A 6,360-nucleotide genomic window follows, 5' to 3' on the forward strand; every position below is an offset into this window, starting at 1 on the left:
TATTATTTCCTAAAGAAACAATCACGGAAAGTAAAAATGGGTTTAGTTGTTATGTTCTAATAACTAAGATTTGTAACCAAATTACAGATTGAAAATTAACAGAGCTTTAGTTCACAAGTTGTTTCATAGATTAAAAGAAACCAGGATTGTTTTCACCATAACGTTACAGCTAATGTTATTCCATAATTAAGTTCACACACATTATTTCTACAAAATGCAGTCGAGTTGGATATATCTGATACTTCTCAGTCTATTCAGCTAATATTCCCTCAAGTCCTTTCGGTCCCGGAGTGTTACTAATTTTTACCCTTGTTCACAATGGTGTTAAAGTTCTTTTCTCTCGAACTCAAATGTTGACTCCATTTCTTCCGGTTAACTTAGCTTTTTCCTAACGATTATTTTTCTCTCAAACAAATAACAGATACAAGCTCATTCCAACGCGTGCACTCATCAGAATAAATGAATAATGAAAGCTAGGTTATTATTTGCAAACATAAATCGCCTTTTACTCATTTTACGAAATTACACTTTCATTTTACGTCATGGATCCCACAACCCTAGTTGTGGTATTTAGCCACTCATGATTTCACGTAAACATTCAGATATATCAAACGAAAACATGTTTAGAAAGCACTTACAAGAATAAGCAAATCAACAAGCCACTTCGATAATTGAAGAATCAGAAATCTAAATTTCGAACTTAATTCAATGTTCAAAATCGAAAATCACAAACTGAGAATAATGGAAACTTCTTTGTCGTTCAAGGTAGGATAAGATAAAACATAAAAATGCCCTAATTAATTCAAATAAGTGTTTATAAAAAGAGTCCTACTCGAAGTAGGACTAAACAAAATTTGATACGTCCAAACTTACACCTCAATTAACAGATATAAATGGTCGAAGTCAATTTATAGAACTAAATGTGAGTTGAGGTCGAACCCACAGAGAATTTCTTTACAGAAATGATTTCATTGTCGCGTTTACTCAAATGTCGTTAATTATTTCCTAAAGAAACAATTACGGAAAGTAAAAATGGGTTTAGTTGTTATGTTCTAGTAACTATGATTTGTAACCAAATTCCAGATTAACAATTAACAGAGCTTTCAGTTCATAAGTTGTTTGGTTGATTAAAAGAAACCAGGATTGTGTTCACCATAACGTTACACCTAATGTTCTTCCGTAGTTAAGTTCAGACAATTTTTTTCTACAAAATGCAGAAGAGTTAGATATATCTGATACTTCTCAGTCTATTCAGATAAAGTTTCCTCAAGTCCTCTCGGTCCCAGTGTGTTACTAATTTTTACCCTAGTTCACAATGGTGTTAAAGTTCTTTTCTCTCAAACTCAAACTTTGACTCCATTTCTTCCAGTTAACTTAGCTTTTTCCTAATGATTATTTTTCTCTCGAAAAATAATTGATACAGGCTCATTCCAACGCGTGCACTCATCAGAATAAATGAATAATGAAAGCTAGCAAACATAAATCACCTTTTACTCATTTTACGAAATTACACTTTGGTTTTACATCATCGATCCCACAACCCTAGTTGTGGTATTTAGCCACTCATGATTTCACGTAAACATTTAGAAATATGAAATGAAAACATGTTTAGAAAGCACCTACGAGAATAAGCATATCAACAAAGCACTTCGATAATTCAAGAACCAGAAATCCAAACTTTGAACTTAATTCAATGTTCAAAATCGAAAATAACAAACTAAGAATAATGGAAACTTCTTCGTCATTCAAGGTAAGATAAGATAAAACATAAAAATGCCCTAATTAATTCAAATAAGTGTTTAAAAAAAGAGTCCTACTCGAAGTAGGACTAAACAAAATTTGATACGTCCAAACTTACACCTCAATTAACAGATATAAATTGTCGAAGTCAATTTATAGAACTAAATGTGAGTTGAGGTCGATCCCACAAAGAATTTCTTTACAGAATAGATTTCATTGTCGCGTTTACTCAAATGTCGTTAATTATTTCCTAAAGAAACAATTACGGAAAGTAAAAATGGGTTTAGTTGTTATGTTCTAGTAACTATGATTTGTAACCAAATTCCAGATTAACAATTAACAGAGCTTTCAGTTCATAAGTTGTTTGGTTGATTAAAAGAAACCAGGATTGTGTTCACCATAACGTTACACCTAATGTTCTTCCGTAGTTAAGTTCAGGCAATTTTTTTCTACAAAATGCAGATGAGTTAGATATATCTGATACTTCTCAGTCTATTCAGATAAAGTTCCCTCAAGTCCTCTCAGTCGCAGAGTGTTACTAATTTTTACCCTAGTTCACAATGGTGTAAAAGTTCTTTTCTCTCAAACTCAAACTTTGACTCCATTTCTTCCAGTTAACTTAGCTTTTTCCTAATGATTATTTTTTTCTCGAAAAATAATTGATACAGGCTCATTCCAATGCGTGTACTCATCAGAAAAAAATGAATAATGAAAGCTAGGTTATTATTTGCAAACATATATCACCTTTTACTCATTTTACGAAATTACAGTTTGGTTTTACGTCATGGATCCCACAACCCCAGTTGTGGTATTTAGCCACTCATGATTTCACGTAAGCATTCAGAAATATGAAATGAAAACATGTTTAGAAAGCACTTACGAGAATAAGCAAATCAACAAAGCACTTCGATAATTCAAGAACCAGAAATCCAAACTTTGAACTTAATTCAATGTTCAAAATCAAAAATCACAAACTAAGAATAATGGAAACTTCTTCGTCGTTCAAGGTAAGATAAGATAAAACATAAAAATCCCCTAATTAATTTAAATAAGTGTTTTAAAAAAAAAGAGTTCCAGTAGGACTAAACTGTTGGGCCCTTCACGCCAACTTCTACGACCCGTCAAGGGCTTCACAGTCCATGAAGCCCTCTGTGGTCTTCCCAAAATTGAGTCTTTAATGCTTGATCACTGGAACATGCATCACGGACAACATGACGGATCGTCAAAGAGACCAAGGTACGTCTGGGTGTCCGTGGTCTTTACTTGGAATTTCCCAAGTTTAGGTCTTCAATGCCATTACACTGGAAAGGGTACTACGGACAACACCGCAGATTGTCATATGGACCATGGTCCGTTTGGGTGTCTGTGATCTTCACTTGGTCACTTCTCATTTTTCACTCTTTTACTCATAAATACTTGTTCAACTTCACGATCACGACCACAAGTCGTTGTGATGACCACGGTTCGTGAGGTTGGCCATGGTCATTACTTGCCCTGGAGGAGTTGAGATTAGGTTGGACCTTCATATCGGAAATGCTTCACGACCTTCACCACAGTTCGTGACAAGGACTACGACCCTTCTAGGTGCTCATGTTCTTTACTTGATCATCATCATCTTTTGCTTCTTTTTCCAATTTTCTACACAAGCATAATCTATCTACACATTCAACAAAGACATCAAAGCATACAAAAGTACACTCAATTCTAGTATTAATCCTTAGTTTTCAGGCATCAAAAGTGCAAAGATTTCGCGGCACATCAATTTCTTTTGCTAAAAAATTCCATCGCAGTAGTCAAATTGGTGAAACAGATGTTGTTTCTAGCATGGACGAAACAAAGGAAAGCAAAGGAGAGCATAATCCAACCAGATGTATCACTCATCCCGCTCCCCACGGAGCGGTAAGGGGTCTTCTTGTGTGTTATAATCTTTACGGGAATGAATCGCATATGTTGGTTGAGAATTGCTCGGGAATTCATTGATAATGACTTTGCCAGGTTCTAGGGAGGCTACTCTTCTTTTTTGTCGATCGAGCCGCTTTCCCTCATTCCACTCGTCCAGCCCTCTTCACGAACTTGTACAATCGATGCCACAAAGATAGCCAACTCTATTATCAAAGAAATAAGTAAAGGGGCGACAATTTGGCACCAGATATCCGGAGGTGTGGAAAGAGCAGCTGTGACAAGCGGAAAAACATCACACGAACATCAAACTAATGAAAAAGTTGTCCCTTGTTGTGCTTCAATTTCCTTCAAATATGATGACTTGTTGTTAAGTTCTAAGCTACGTAACAGGCTTTTATTTGTTGTAGGATAGATTCAAGAGCAACATATCAATTGCATTGTAATCGATGGTGGTTCGACAGTAAATCATGCCAAAAGTTGTTTTGAAAGAGCTCGGGATCTTTGTTGATGAATGTTCGAAAAGTAAGATAAGGATATAAGGTTTCAATCAAGGAGGACAATAATCCATAGGAAAGATTCATAGGATTGTCCATTGGCGATGTAAAATCAAACACTTTTATTCATGTTGTAGATGCAAGAATATCATACAACTTATTGCTCGGACGTCCTTGGGTTCATGAAAATTGAGTGGTTCCGTCTACTTTGCATCAATGGTTGAAGTATAAGAAAGATGGGGAAGTAGACAAAATCGATGAGACATCAATTCTTTCACTGAGACACAGTCATACCTTGCAGATGCAAAATTCTTTTTAGATTCTAGATGATCAAATATGGAGGGACCCGCCCAGGTCGACTCAATTGATCTTGAAGAGAGTAAATTTCAATTGGCCGCTATTAATATGTCGAAGAAGAGAATGAAAGAGATTTCCATTAAGCATTCACCATGTAAAGGAGACATCTAATATTGATAATGAGCAACAAGGTTTTCGCTACAATCCATGTAAGCATCGAAAATGGGATGACCACTACTAGAGGAATGTACTCAACAGTTCACCCACTGAGGAAAGAATTAAGTCACACAACATATCAAGATTTTAAAGAGAAAATGATTGTCTCGGTTGCAGAAGTCCCATCTATCAATTCTAAGTCTTCCAAAGGCAATATCGAAGTTGGTAAGATAAAAGGGCACTTTGATCTAAACGTTTTCATATTATTTGAAAAAAACACGTTACAATTCTCAAATCCAATTATACTACAAGAACTCAAGAATGAAGTCACTGGTTAAAAGATACATGGGCTTACGAAGCCTCAAATGCGATTAAGAATGCAAGGATATATTTGTGTGACTCCTAGGTTTGGTTTAGGAATCAACTTGTCGGAGCCTTGTCAAATTTAATCTAAGAAGGAAAAGGAAACAACTTCATCTCACTACACTTCTATAGAAAATACAAAGAAATCTAATGATTGTAAAACACCATAACAAAACTCTATGTTTGAACGCATGGGAAGATTGACACCCCGTGTCCCTGCATTTGAAAGATTAGGCCGCAAGGATAAATAGGAATCCTTTAAGCAAGTGGACGGATATGCCACCACCTCAAAGACCTCTGTATTTCATTTCTTGGGAACCAAAAGGAAATCATTATCAGTAAAGAGGTTGTTGGAGCATAATAATCAATACTTTTTTGAAGTAACTGATGACAAAGACATTCATAGTGTTTTCACATCACGTACGAAGAGAAAGGATGTATTGTGAATTATCACAAATGTTTCATCGAAGGTTAAAAAAAGCACCATTATTGTCACCAACTAATTTCATGGAAAAAGAATGAAGGAGCAAGATGAGGCCATCACAACCTTTGAAGAAATCTATAGGAAAGATTCCAATTTGATACTAGCATCTAATAACACTCAAATTACCCTCAAAACAAGTCCAAAGAGTAAGACGTCATCATCAATAAAAATACCTAACTAAGTTAGGGTCGAATTCCACAGAGAACAATTTTTCGGCGATTGAAAAGGTACATAATGAATAGTTACAAGTTTGACCCTAAGCACACAATTTACAAAATTATTAAGTTAAGGGTATGATTTTTGTAAATAAACAAAGGTTTTGGGCCAAGACTGTAACACCCTGAAAATGCTAACAAGAGTCGTGTGTCGATAAACCACTACTTAATTACTACAATATGTTTATTCTCATTTTGGGAACTTGAAATAATGTTATATTTGCAACCTTGCTTAAAATAATTGTCATCGTAATTTAATGTATTGTATAGAGGTATTTGCGTAATGTTTTAGTTAGAAATATGTATAGCTTTAAAAGGAGGTGAAAGATATATATATATGTGTGTGTGTGTGTGTGTGTGTGTATGTATGCAATTGGGCAGCACACAATTATTTGGGCAGCCAACTTTTAGGGACAACTGTGTATATGATAAGCACCTCTTGTGTTACTATATTTTGACACCTCCTCTTAGGAAATTCGTCTCAGCTGAAGTATAAGTCCCTTAGAACATTATCTAACCTGTTGTTCTTTAAGATCATAAGAGAAAATCTTGATCCTTTTGGCTGGAAATCGAGTTACACTCTTCTCTTTGGTTGTATATCCTCGTGAACAAGTTGAAGACTTTGATACTCTGCTAGGTCTACGGTTTGACTCGTGGAGTTTTGTTGGACTGTTTTTTTGTGCTAAAGAACAGAGGTTTGTGTATAAAC

The sequence above is a fragment of the Solanum tuberosum genome, unplaced genomic scaffold, assembly GCF_000226075.1.
Source record: "Solanum tuberosum cultivar DM 1-3 516 R44 unplaced genomic scaffold, SolTub_3.0 scf00015, whole genome shotgun sequence".
Lineage (NCBI taxonomy): Eukaryota > Viridiplantae > Streptophyta > Magnoliopsida > Solanales > Solanaceae > Solanum > Solanum tuberosum.